Source organism: Zonotrichia leucophrys, chromosome Z (genome assembly GCF_028769735.1).
Source record: "Zonotrichia leucophrys gambelii isolate GWCS_2022_RI chromosome Z, RI_Zleu_2.0, whole genome shotgun sequence".
Taxonomy (NCBI): Eukaryota; Metazoa; Chordata; class Aves; order Passeriformes; family Passerellidae; genus Zonotrichia; species Zonotrichia leucophrys.
In genome coordinates, this window is record NC_088200.1 from 55,912,085 (window position 1) to 55,926,186 (window position 14,102).

General features: G+C 40.9%; 1 protein-coding gene across 11 annotated transcripts in view; it reads left to right on the forward strand.

The window, feature by feature from the left end:
- NRG1 (neuregulin 1) overlaps nt 1-14,102 on the forward strand; it is a 460,758-nt gene that overhangs the window by 412,297 nt on the left and 34,359 nt on the right. The gene's annotated exons all lie outside the window — the stretch shown is intronic.

The following is a 14,102-nucleotide window of genomic DNA, read 5'->3' on the forward strand; positions in this document are numbered from 1 at the left end:
GGTAATGTGCTGATTCTAAGGAATGAGGGAATTGATCCAGACTCATGAGCAGGGAACTGGGAATTGCATGTGATATGTGTTTCCATATGCTTAAATGTCCACCTGGAAGTGCAATCTTTTATTTAAGAAAAGTTTTGCAGACATTATATTTAGAAGGCAGGAAACCAAACATATGAGTTTAAGCACTCCAAGGGACAAAAATAGCATCATAGTCATACATAAAGGATCTGAAGATCTGTAAGTCTTGGGATCCATAAGCACTCTTTCCCATATATGTCTTTTCCTTTTCAGGGTTTGCTGATCCTTCAAAACAAATATTTAGAACACTGAAGTCTGCTGTAAGCTTAGTGGCTGAACATGCTCTTTAGAAAGTAAAAAAGCATAATTGTGGACATACTGTAATGGTCAGAGATACATTTTCTACTTATGTTTTCACATAAGTATCTTGCCTCTAATTCTGTGAGCTAATAATCTCTTGTAGTTTTTAATTTACATTGGACTCTCTCACTCAACAGACCATTGCCTCTATGCATGCCACCAGCTGGAAAATTTCACTTGATTCACTTGATCTGAATGAGATCCCACTTTCTGAGATCCCACTTCTTGTGAGGTCACTGTAAAATGATTGTGGGTGGCAGACATGATCTGCATTCATGCTTGTTTGCTGTAAGTGTAAATTTTGTTCAATATTTTAAAGAATTCTGGAGAAGATGATCTCACAAAATGACATTGTATCATAACTGGGGGGGGACTGAAGGAGCATTACTAAGCTGCACTGTGTAGGCTGCAATGTATGAAAGCACAGGCTGAACCAGCACATGATTTGATCAGACAGTAAAATCAGCTCCATGGATATCTGGTGCAGAGCTGGAGCAGAGCACAAAACCTGGCACTGAGCTGGCTGTGTTTTAGCAGGAGGGGCAGGAAAGATTGGCATGTCTGGGAAATTTCTGTCCTTGATGAGCAGGGCTGGCATTACCGCACAGTCAGAGGATGCTCCCACAGCTCTGCTGACTGTAGCTTGGCACTGAACACAGCAGGACCAGGTGACCGGAGCTTCTCCAGATCTGCTCACTCAAGTTTGACTCTGGGCAGGGCTTTTCAAGGCAATTGAAAGCCTATGAGACTGAGATTCGGTCCCTTTGCAAACCAGTGGGTATTCCTTGTACACCTTTGGGAAGGAAGGTATGTGTGCATGTTGCATCAAGGTAGTGCTTTAAGCCGGCTGTCTGTGCCAGGTTTTGCATAGGGTTGAAGCCCAAAATTTAATTAAGTTTATTATTTAACAGACTGAGAAAGGGGGGTTCTTTCTTCAGCTTGCTTACTTCATTGCTGGAATTAGCTCAGATAATTGCCTGTCTTCTTTTGATGTCTATTGCTTGGTCATTTCCTCTCATAATGGGTCTGTCACTCTCTGCTCTCTACTGAAAATCCAGAAAGGCCTAGGTAAGTGCTAGGGAAAAAAATACACAGAAAAGCTGAATCTCCAAGTTTGAATCCAGAGCAATAAGCTCTAAAATACCTTTTTTTTCTGACTAAGTAGCTGAACTGAGGCTTTTCTTTGTGACTCTTTATTTAATACCATGGGCATGTTCTGTATCAAGATATAACCAGACCTGTCTCAAGAGAGCAGTCAGTCTAGGAGAGGAGCCAGGCACACCAGAACATGCAGGGGATGCAATTACTGATGGGTCTGGTTACTGTGTCGAGCCCGCTCCCACACATAAACTGTCTCCCAGCCTCTCTTCTAGACCTCATTACTCACTTCTCTTTCCTTCCAGACAGACACATACCTGCAGGTAGGGAAAGAGAACAGCCCTGTTCATGTTGGCTGCAGAGAAGTTGTCCCTTTGCCATCCCAGCGCATCTCTGGCTGCTGCACATCTGGCTGGCGTGGGCAGGAGCAGGCCAGTGTTTGTCAGGGTGTGGACAATGACAGAGACAGCCCACAGACGCCTCTGCTGTCCTTGCCTCCTGTAGGGCCACTGCTCCAAGGGCATGCTGAGGGGCAGGGAGCAGAAAGGGAAGTGGCTTCAGCTGGTGAAGAGAAGGGCTGTAGGGCTGGCTAGAGGGAAAATTGTGACAAGAAACAGAGACAGACAGAATGGACTGCTGGTTTGACATAGCCTGAAGTAAACTATCAGGTAGAGGGTAAAAGGATCTGAAAACTGAAAGGGTAAGTGTTAAATGGCAATGAAATGGTAAATGTGCTCTGTAGGTCCAGTGTTGCAACAGTGAGAGCCAGACTTGGACTTCAGTTCTGTGTGGAGTCAGAAGTACAATTTTAGGTAGCCATAATTCTTTTTGAGACTGGAAACAGTCTAGTTAGCAAATTTCAAGCAGTTATAGATGAAACCCTGAAAATTGCTTTTTCCTGATTTATCTCAAAGTGATAGCTTCTTCCATTTCTTTGTCAATGGGACACACTCTTCCAGATCACACTGAATATGTGTGAAAGATGGGAGTTAATGAATGGCATCCTGTTCTCCCTCATTAGTAAAATGTGTCTGCTATTGACTTTGGGCCAAACACTGATCTCAGTTATAAGACAACAGACTCCTAATTCTACTAGGAGCTTATACTGTTGCCATTTAAACTCAGAATTTAGGAAGAGGCTGCTGATTTTTTAGGTACCTCCAGTTTTGGACTCCCTAATTCAAGGCAGCTTCAAGGTAAGATCAGCTCAGTTTCTCAAGTTGGTCTAACCAAAACCAGCAGTATGCCATAGCAAAATGCTTCTGTCTTTTTTTTTTTAGGAGAACCACTTTCTGACTATCTCAACTACTGAATGCTAAAACAAGGTTTGGGGTCGGGGGGGAAGAGGAGGGAAAGCATTTTTGATAGAATTTCTTGAAAAATTGGTATTACTTTTCAGACAGAGGTAATGATGTTCATGGCACAAGCAGCATATACTGCACCTCTCTGATAGAGAAAAAGATGCCTGACAATATACCTAAAAGATTTTTATAATTATTCAGTTCAAAGCTTTATATATCTTCCTTTTTTGCCAATATTTCATGTAGTGTATTTCACCATAATTTAGAGCAAATTCATAAACAAAATTGTTTCCTTGCAGCAAAAATTATGACTGTCAGTCTTCCTGTTCTTTTTCAAGAAAGAAGACAAATAAATATTGATCCAACTCCTTTTCCAAATTGTTCATTTTCAAATCCCTTCTAAAATATTAAACATTCTCCTCATGATCTCCTTCTTCATAACAGCTGTCCATTGATTTTTTGAAGCTTTTCTTTTTGCTTTGATTACTAGTTAAAAATAAAACTCAAGAACCAAAAAATTGTTCCTCGTGCTTTTGGAAGCACAAAATTGTTAATATGTTCATCGGACTCCTTGAGCTTATTTCTAGTTTTGCAAAATATAAAAAGGGGTTTTTTTCATTTATTTTTTTCTAGCTTCATCTCTTAATGGATATCTCTTTGATATCCACATTTCTTCTGATCAGCATGAGTAATGAATATGCCACAGTAAATTTCTGCAAGACCACATAGAGCTAACAGACCAAAGCAAGGAGGAAAAAAGTAGTTAAGCAAATGTATTTCATATCATTCTTAGTTTATTATCTGTGAATTCATTTTTCCATTATTCAACTCTTTAATCAGAGCTATCATCCACTGATTTAGACTTATCTTTCCCACATGCATGTTCTAATTTAGTCTTTGTTTTCATCCCTAGCTAAAAAGGAAAATTTTCATCTAGATGCTCAAATTTACTCGTTTGCATGCCAGCACTTCCTCAAGCTATTTATTTTGAAGAGCTGCTTCTAGCATTATGGCATTAAAGGAAACTTCTCCACTTTATTTTCATCGGTGCATGCAAATAAAGGCAAAGAAATCATGCAAAAACATCAGAGAGAAGATGTCTCTGTCTCCCTTCCCCCTCCCTTGGTGGCATCAGTTTCTTATTTCATTCAAGTCGTAAGCGACTTTGGCAGATAAATTCTCCTGGACTGTTTGCCCTTTTGTCTCAAAGCAGACTCCTTGCACAGCAAAATGCAATTTCATCCCATTCAGTGAGTTTCATAAAGGCCATGGAAAATTAATGGCATCCAGAGGTCACATCTACAGCACTGTGAGAGTAAGAGATTGCACAAGCCATGTGACTTAGCTCACCATTGGCATATTACCAACCCAGGGCTTTCATTACCTCCACGATGTGGCAGCTGCCACTAACAAAATGTATGGCTTTGGTGGAACGAAGCGATGTTGAGTAAGTGGACGAAGACAGCAATGTCTGCCACAGCACTATCTGTGTCCTGCTGACCAAGGTTAAATAAGACAGACAGCTGACATAGGCCTCTGATACAAGAGGAAAGTTGGTAAAGACATGAAGTCAGCTTTGCTCGGTTGTAAGAGAGTCACCCTGAAGAAAGAAAAATCATTCTGTTTTGCCCTGACCTACTCAAATTTGACTTGTATTCACTGACCTTGAAGTCATTTTCCAGCAAGGAAATGATTCCTCTAAAACACAGGTTTAGGCTAGAAGTGATGTTCTCAACTTATGTTTACTGAGATCTTTGTGCCAGGAAGCTTGCTGAGTTTCTGCAGGTTGCAGATTGGTAAGGAAGGCTGCAGGAGAGGGCTGACGGCAGAAAGGGCACTCCCCAAAAGCAGCTCCCGCAGTCTCAGGTGCAGCCTTGTGCCAGCAGCAGCAGCTCTAGCAGAACAGGGATGTGATGTCTGGGCACAGCCGCAAGACTGCCGCACAGGCCAGGCTGGCATCCTAGTCCTTTCCCCCGCACTCTTGCCAACCCTGGAGAAAATCAACCAGTCACTAGTTTTGCCCTGTTAAAAGGCTCAACCTTATCTCAAAATTTGTAAGAATTAAAAAAATTGCCATTACTAAATCCTTTATCCTTTCACAGGTTGGTAGTGTGCTCCTTGCAGTTCAATCTGCAACATTATTGGGTACAGCAGCCAAGGAACCTTTGAAAGCAATATTTACAGGCAGTTTGCAATGGATTGCAATGTTTTCCTGGCTATGGTAAAATGCTGAATTACTGCAACCAGCACACAACATAGACAGAATCCCTTCAAAAATTATTTCCTTCTTCAAGCTACATTTTAGCTTTCACTCAGAAAAAGGAAAAGTCTAACTGTTTGGATTGCCATACAAGATAAGCTCAAAGGCTTATCAGCAAATAAAAATATCTCGTGAATTATTTTATATATATATATTTTTATATATATATATATTTATATATATATATATATATATATTTTTATATATATATATATATATATATATATATATATCCTGCTGTTCTAAACTAAACTCAGGGTTTTTAAGTTTGGCCCAGGATTTTAAAAGAGCTCTGACTTTTGATCTTCTTGTTTTACCTCATATTAGAAGATACTATTCAAGAAAAAACCTACGTCCTCTCTACGCTCAGGAGAGCTCCACTGCTGTCTTTATCAAGCATTCACCTGTGATGTTGGCTCTGAACACTTGGTAGCTTCCCTTTTCACTGATTTGTGCAAAATTTCTGTCCTGTCCTCAAGACTTTCAGGAGCCTCTCTTTTTCTGTCCTTAGATTGGTACATCTACGCAATAACTGTAATATGTGGAACACATTCTGCTTTTTGGTGTGAATAACACCAAGTTTTGCTGGGCTCAGGTGTTCTATTCTCTTCCAGTCTTCGGGTTCTCTTTTAGGCTTTGTTAAATTGCTGGCTGAAACCCATGGAATAATGCTGTTTGACAAGCAATGAGATGAGGGAAATCCCCAGGGTCTGTCTTGCAGGGTGGTGGACAGCAGTTTCCTGAGTCACCTGCAAGAGGCAGTGACACATTTGATATTCAAGGTCCCCATTAGCACAGATTTCTTTCTTAAATGTATGCCTCGTGGCACTATAAAACAGATGGGTCAGTTGAGAAACCGTAACAGTTCAGCTGTAGACTGAAAGAAGATTTAAAGACAAACTCACCTTAACATGAACTAATGAAAATATACTTTCATTTTGATACTAAATGGCTCAAAAAATTGTGAGAAGATGGAGTGCTTGGAAGGTCTTTGGTAGGGTACCACATGCAAGGAACCTTAAAGATTAGGCCCAGTCTGCAGAAAAAAGCTGAGTCTCCATCTTTCTTGTAGGCTCACTTCAGGTACTGGAAGGCCACAGTTAGGTCACCCTGAAGCCTTCTCTTCTCCAGGCTGAGCAAACTCAGTTCTTTCAGCTTTTCCTTGTACATAAGATGCTCCATACCAGCAAAGAATCCCTTTTAGAACTGAAGAGCAAGGAGACCAACAGTAGGATTGCCTTAGCAACCTGCTTTATGCTGGAAAGGCAATTGCTAGGTGTACATAGGGCAGTTCTTTTGCCTGTGTGGCTGAATGCGTTGTTGCCACATTTCCTCCCTTAGGTGGACAAAAATCTTTACTTTCTGTAGAAAGTACAATGTTCATCTGCACTGCATGTTCTCATTCACTCAGAGCCTGTCTTGTCCTGATCAGACAGTTGAACCATTTTCTCATTCCTGCAAATCCATCCTTTCTGCACGTCAGTATCTGCATGAATACATGAGTATGAAAGTGGCTCTATTAGCAGAGCAACTGCCCAGAATCTGTTAGCATTCCATTATAAATCTGATTTTTGACAGATTTATAACCAGATTGTAGAAATCAGCTGCTGGAGAAAATGTGCCATTTATTCTCAGCAAGAACACATTTTATTTTTCTGCAATGATTATAACTAGACTGTTTTTTAGAGGCTAGAAAAATAATGTTATGCTTGTTTTCATGTATTTCTTTTTAAGTGAAAAAAACTTCAATCTTTTCATAAACATTTGAAAACTGTTTGGTACAGTAACATGTTTACTGCATAGTCCTCTCTGATGTTTCTTGAGAACGGGAACTGATTAAATGGCATTACTGTACCAGCACATTACAATGCAGCTTAACTGAAGAAACAACAGCTGAATAAAATAAAATTAGCAGGTGAAAAATACATGTCAGAACAAACAGTATTGTTGATAGAATGAAGGTAGTCCTTTCTATTGCAACAAATATACCATTATATTCATTTTTTAAAAAGCCTGAATTGACAGCAGATGTAACAGACAGCATTCCACTGCTCTTGCAGGAACTTCTAAAGTTTTGCTCCAAAACTTTGTCAGTGAGCCCAAGGGGAACTACTGCACACCTTTTAATGCAGGCAGTGGAAGAAGTGGCGGGAGTGAGGGCAGGGGAAACAGAGCAGACTGTCAGGACTGGTCTGGGTGTAAAAATTTGCTCCTCTGCAGTCACAGCTGCCATCTGCAGCAGTTCACAGAGGTCCTGGGCAGGGTTCACTGAGGACACCGGGCTGCTGCCTGCTAATGTGACTGCTCCTGACACATCACGCAATCTTTTGAAGCCTGTGGGAGTCAGTCCCAACAGGACTACACTACACAGTTATGAAAAAAAAAATTCTTTCAGGCTAGACAACCTGAAATCTTTCCACTTTCCCCTACTGGTCATGTTTTCTAGGCCATTCTTGTTTGTCTTTTTACTGTCACAAGTACGATTTCCCTGAGTGCCACTTTGCACACACTCATGCTCAAGCAGCGCTATAAACAGTGACAATTTCATACCTCCAGGCAGGAAATTAGGGAGGGAAATGAAAAAATGTTCCCTTGCTACAGAAAGCTCTTTCTTTGATAGGAATTCTAACGGCTTTGACAGTTTGCAATTAAAGGACCCTGCTTAAAGAATCCAAAGGATCTTGTTATAAGCAAGGCATAACCTAATAATGTCTGTCTCCACCACTCTTCTCTTGAGAGAGAAATTCCAAACAGGGAGGTGGTAACTCTGTATTCTTCAAAACAATAGGTCCCATTGCTGTGCTGGTGGATAACAGAGTCAAAATTTCCCTCTGCAGCCACCCTGAGAGAATTTTTCTCTGTGGTCTCAATGAGCAATTCCCAAGGAGGACAGAAGACTCGATTCTCTAGCAGAACCTGCATAAGAGACCTAACAGCTCTGTCTGAGATTTTATCATACCTTTTTCCAAGGAAACTGACACATTTCAAGTTGAGGTATTATTTTTAACAGCAAAAGAGTAAAGCCTGTCTTCTTGCCTACAGGTTATATTTCAAAACTTTGTTTTGAATTGTACAGGAAATTTTAAATCTAAAGGTAAAAAATAAAGGTCATGGAAATCTCTGGTGTAATACAAATATCCAGGTAAACTGACAAATAAATTGAGTGCATTAGAAAGGAAGCTGTCTTTAATGAGCATTCTTGTTCTTTGCTTGTCTTCATATCTGTCTATCTATTGAGAATCTTTTATTGTAATGCTTTCTTATCAAAGATATCAAGGAGATATTTGGCACCCTGTGAGCAGCCCTTTGTGTTTTCTAGAGAAGTTGCCTTTGCTGTATCTTCAACTCAGAACTGAAGGCACATTTCTGCACTAGTCTGTGTCAGAGCTTATGAAAAGGCTACAATTAAATCTTAAAAGCTAATCTCTGCTACTCTGCTCTTTCCCACCGCCCAAGGTCCTCAGGTTGGTTGAACAGATTGAGCTCCTATTCCCTTCATGATTAGCACATCCCTTTCATGCCTCACATTTCCAGAGGCTTCCTCTCATGATCACCTTCCTGTAGCAGATGTCAACAAGGAAAGCAACCGATAGCCTTCTGTGCTTTGGGGATGGGGGCATGGGGAGGAAACGTGTCCTTAATGACTTTGAAGATGTGCTTCAAAGTCCATGAAAGCTTGTTTCATTGTGGAATTAGTAACCTATATGTTTTTCACTGCAGAGTATGCTATAGGAGACAAATTAATGGGTGCCTAAGAATCCTGGAGTGACATTTAAAATTTTTCAAGGAAAGGTTGCCGACACAGCCTCTTCTTGGAAATTTATTTAACATGAGATATTCCAGTGGGTAAATCTTGCTTTCAACAAGACTAAACACTTAAGGCATCATGCTGAAATCATTCTCCTTCAGAAAAACGTTATAAAGACACAGGGGGAAACATGGAAGTGAATGTGACAATAAATTAAGTGGGTGCTTGAGTGCAATCTCAAGTTTGTGTGAGCTTATTGGCTCATTTTTTGTTATATTCTTGCTGCAGTGCTTTTCTGAAAGAGGATTCATGACAGGGATTATCATGAATTTATATGAAACATAATTTCTAATAAAAAGCTTTCAGGCTTTCTTTCATAAGCTGCTAAATATTCTTTATTATCCCTGCTTCTCTGTGAGTTGATAGAGCTAAAGAGGTAAAGCCATTTTGCACTGATCTGCACAAGTATAATTGGTGACTTGGAATTAATAACAAAAATCCTTCAGAGGAAAGAGGAACAAGAATAGATTTTGACTGACTATGTTATAATGGAATGAAATTATTTCAGTACTCAATGTGATAAGGAGGTAGTTATGTCAGTATCACTACATACCCATTAGGGCAAACTTGATGGTACCAAATGGAATCTGTAATCTGCCACAGTAACTTTCAGGAGGAGTAAGACAGCACGGCTACCTGAGCTGAATCTAACTGCAGCTAACCAGATCTAGATTTTCTACCATGATTTATTTGAGCAATTGAATATTGGTTACAGCACAAGTGAGCTAAATGATCAACACTCACAGAAAACATCATATGTGGACTGTAATAGAGAAAAAAAAAATCCAGAGTTTGCATCCTGAGACAGGGAAAGCAGTGGTAATACAGCTGTACTTGCTGTCTCATTTCTCAGGAAGCTTGCTGCCATGCAAATCTGCAGTTGAATTTCGGTAGCTGACAGGGCCTTAAGATAATGTTCAGATTCCCTTGGGACATTTTCTTGAAGGACAGCCATCTGTCTTTATAATCTTCATAGTTTTTGTGTGCTTGTCCTTTCAGTTCTGTCAAGGTTCTTCTTCCCTGCTTTTTAAGCAAAAAGTCTTCTTGGGTTAAAACCTTTGGGTATGGTGGTTTGTTCATACAGAAAGAATGCTGTTTGGATTAGGATGCCTCCCCACACTGCAGAACCAGGACATTTAGGACTTGAGAGAAGAGCCTAAGTTCTCTGCTTTACTGTCTTGAGTCCAGACCTCCTGCCAGCAGTTTAATTTCTATATAGATCCAATCAGTCACCTCTCCAGGCTGCAATGCAGGTGCAGATGGTTGCAATAGCACCTTTCTTATTGATTAGACAGGGTCATGACAACAACTGGAAAACTTGATCTGCCCAGTGATTTGGTGCAGTCGGTTCTCCTGAGGTTGGTGTCTGTGCCTTGGCACTCAGCAGAAGATGGCTTCTCACCTGTCCAACAGCTGTTTTCCCTTCTGAGTGAAATGGCTCCATTGGGAGCAGGGCTAAACAGGGGAGGAGCTGGACAACCAAGGCAGTTCTTCCTTTGTGAAGCTCCACCTCCACTCTAAGTCTCCTTTTCAGTTTTGATGGTGTCCTCTGCATCTGCACTGGTGGTCAGCAGCCTGAAGAGACCTTTCAGAGCTCTGTAGAAGAGCTGTGAGACACACAGGAGTAAGACAAACATGATGAAGCATCTCCTAGCAAATGTATTAATGGTTGTTTAGTTTGGGCTCAGCCCATTATTTAGCCCATTACTTCAAGACCAATAAGTTATGTACCTTACCTTGATGTGCAGTGAACATGGAAAAGAGGCCTTGTGACCTCCAAAACAAGGTGAGCCAGGAATACTTTCCTAGGGTTTATTTGGCCACTCAGGTTTTTCTGCATGATGGGATCTTCTCCAGTGCAGCAAAGGACTCCTCACTGAATAACATTCATGACATTTGGATTCAGGTCCTTGTCTGCTGTCTGCTTTAATCTGAGGTCTCTAAATTTTCAGACCCTCTCATCCATTCCTGGCTCTTGCAAAGTTGTCTCCCAATAGTGAAAGCACTTCCTTGTCTGGCTTGTCTGACCACTTCCTGTCAGTTTAGCATTCCTGAGCTTAGACCTGTTTTTCCTGTATTGGTCCAATCTATGTATATTTCCTCTGTGCCTCCTTTCTTTTCTTTACCTTCTATCTCTTTCTACCACCCACACATTTTTTCCTCTAGGGATGCACTGGTCTGTCACTGCCTTGTGTTTCACCATTCATGTTTCCCTTCGCCAGGTGGGGAAAGTTTTCTAAAGGCTCCTACAAACCTTTCACTTTTCACACCACCCTCAAGTGCAAGCTGCCATCTTTTGTGGTAGTGAAAAAGTATGCCTTGTCTCAAAGCTCAGTTTCAGCCAGGTCTTTCCATTCACTAGTATTCTTCCACAGCCTATGTTTTCCACCCTTCTTCTGAAAACTTTCTTCTGCAAGCAGTGATTGCATTTCCTCACTAGCAATTTGTGAACTTCATGTGTCTGTGCCCATGCTTTCTAGCATCTCAAAGTTAAATGAAGCAAACAAAAATTGTTCTTGATCAGCAGTGTTTAGCATGTGTCACCTCTTGACCCTCTGTGGTGAGCCAGATGCTGTGCAGGTCTCGCCGTCGCGCGCCTGCCAACTGGGTCAGTCTGTTGGCCTATCGGGGAGGAAGCGATCGGGCGGTGCAGCAAACTGAAGCGTCTGTGCTTTGTTTTTCTTCTTTTTTTTTAATTTTTTTTTTTTTTTTTTTTGCTTTGCTTTGCTAAGGTTGGATTTGTGAAAGGAAACCACCACTGAGTCTGTGTCATAGGGGGAAGAGAGACATGCCGCCTTGGTTCAGCAAGAGTTTATGTGCTCTCAGTCTTTCCTGAAGTTTCTATCTTGCAGACCCGGCGATTTCCTGTTTCCTTCTTGCTGGCCCTGATCTTCATAGAGATAGTGCCAAAGTGAGAAAGTACTGTCTTAGGGCCAGAGAACAATTCCACTAACTTTCAAGCACTCAATTCCAGCTGCTGGCTGAACAAGTCCTCCTCTCGTGTAGACGTCCCAGGAATCTCTTACACTGCATGTTATTTGTGAAGAGAGAAGCTGAAAAAATTTTAACTGGATTGAACAGCCAGTTTAGGGTATTAAATCACAAAAACAATGTGAAAAATTCAGAGCAGCCCCATAAAATAGACTGTAAATGTCTCATATAAAGACTTGGTTGTTTTGGAGGGTTTTTTCCTCTGGTGTTTATCTGTTGGTGTTGGTAGTTTTTTTTAAACCTTTGGTATGTTCACAGCTACATGAATGCTGTGAAAGTTTGAGGTCTTTGCAATTAAGTGTAAAGGACTGTATGAAATACATCTTTTTACACATCTGGTAAAATGGAAAGTCTTGTGATGTTGTCTCTTCAGAAAGGGCCTAACTTTTGATTGCTCTTAGGTTTTGGCTTCTCTTGTCCTTGAAAGTAACCATATAGCTTCTGCTGCCCACAGTTACACTGGGACCAGCAGCTTTCCTCATTCAGTGCAGTAGAGAAATGCCAAGCTTTTCTGTACTGTAAGTACCTTGCAAGTTGGATTCGTCAGGGAAGTCAGATGAGTTGAAGAGGTTCAGTACTCAGCAGGAAGAAAGTAGGTGGTTTCATGGAGATACAGAGGAATTAAGTGCTACAGCCAAGGTTGCACAGGGAATCAACATACCCTACAGATCAGGGATGGGCATCTCTAAACTGCATGTCAGCAAGTCAAGAGGGAGCTGGACTGTGCTTTCAAAGAAATGAATGAACTTCCAAGTGTAGGAATATGAGTTAGTAAAACTGGCTTTCAGCTGGGAGCAGACTCTCTGTCACTCCAAAGCATGTTTGTGTGTACCCCTTTTTGTCCCTCTGTCCGTCCTTCACTCCATGCAGGTCCCATTCTCACCAACAGCATGAGCCTCATGTTCACAAAAGGGGACTGGGAAGGTGTCCATCTGCAGTTCAATAAGGTGGCATATTTAGCTCCAGTAAGTGGCTTTCCAGTGAGAATGGCAAATTTTCCTTTGTGCAGCAGATGCCACTTTGCCTCCATTGAGTCATAAGCATCTCACTAGCTGCCTTGCATGACTTTGAGTGTGTCCTCTGATTTTACACCACCTTTGCAGAAACTCAATTCAAAGAGGCATGGATACTATTCTGTTTAGGTTGCAAAGCTCTTCCCTCTTAGTCTGAATTGAGTAAGAGATCCCTTAGGGCTCCTCTCAGTGGACCGTCTAGTCTGTGCATGGTCTGGGAGTCTTGGTGCTGTAGCTATTAAACATCAGAGGGTTTTTTGGAAAGCAAGAGAGAGAAAGAGAATGCATTTTTCTTTTTCAGACCAGAAAAAAACGGTCACAGATTTCCCAGGTAAGAACTGAATTACATGAAGTTTTTTCTGTTTGACATGAAATGAACCTAAGGCAGTTTTACAACAGTAATTCACCTTTTATAGAACTGCTTTTTTAAAATGGAATAACTTCTGTTTTTCTTCTTGTTAATGTCTTTAGGCAATTCCCATGAATGGGAGCAGATCTCATTGTTTTTCAGTGCTGTGTGAATATTTGCTTTACAAGTAGTGACCTTGTTCACACTGCCTGCAGCTGCTTTTTTAAATATGGTGTTTCTGCCTTCAGGGAAGGGAGAGGGGAAGGTAAACTATGCAGTGTTTTCAGATATTCTCTCATGCATGATATTTTCAAATTGTGATTTACCTGTACTGTGTGTAACTTAATCCTTGCAGTAAGCTGTGTTAGAAAAAAACAGCTTTTCTCTCTTGTGCTTGTATAGCTGAAGAAAACATTTCAAAAAAGAAAGTAGGTACAAATTTTGACTAGGTGGAGAAGTAACAGTGTACAGATACACATTCTACAGCTGTGTGCTTTACCTCATCCCTGCTGGTCATTCCCTCTTAACATTTTCCAAGATCATGTCTGCTAGAGTTGTACTGAAAGGCCATATTTTGGGTCTAGTTAAGGACTATATGAAATGGCTCTGATGAACACCTGCTCCCAAACACAACATTTCTTCCGTTATGTGGTTTTAAGTGAAACCCAAACCCATAGTTAGTGTTTCTTGTATTTAATTGGCAAAGTAGGCTTACAGTGCATGCACTGAATACTGGACATATGCCATAAAAACTGTGCATTCTTTGCAAAGAAAAATTAATATCAGAACTAATTCCCAGTCGATCTTTTTCCTCCCCTCAACTCATTGCAAAACTCAGGCAGACAGGGACTATGGTGCCAGAAGATCAGTAATGCAGAGAAACTTCTTGTGCAAGATTTATACA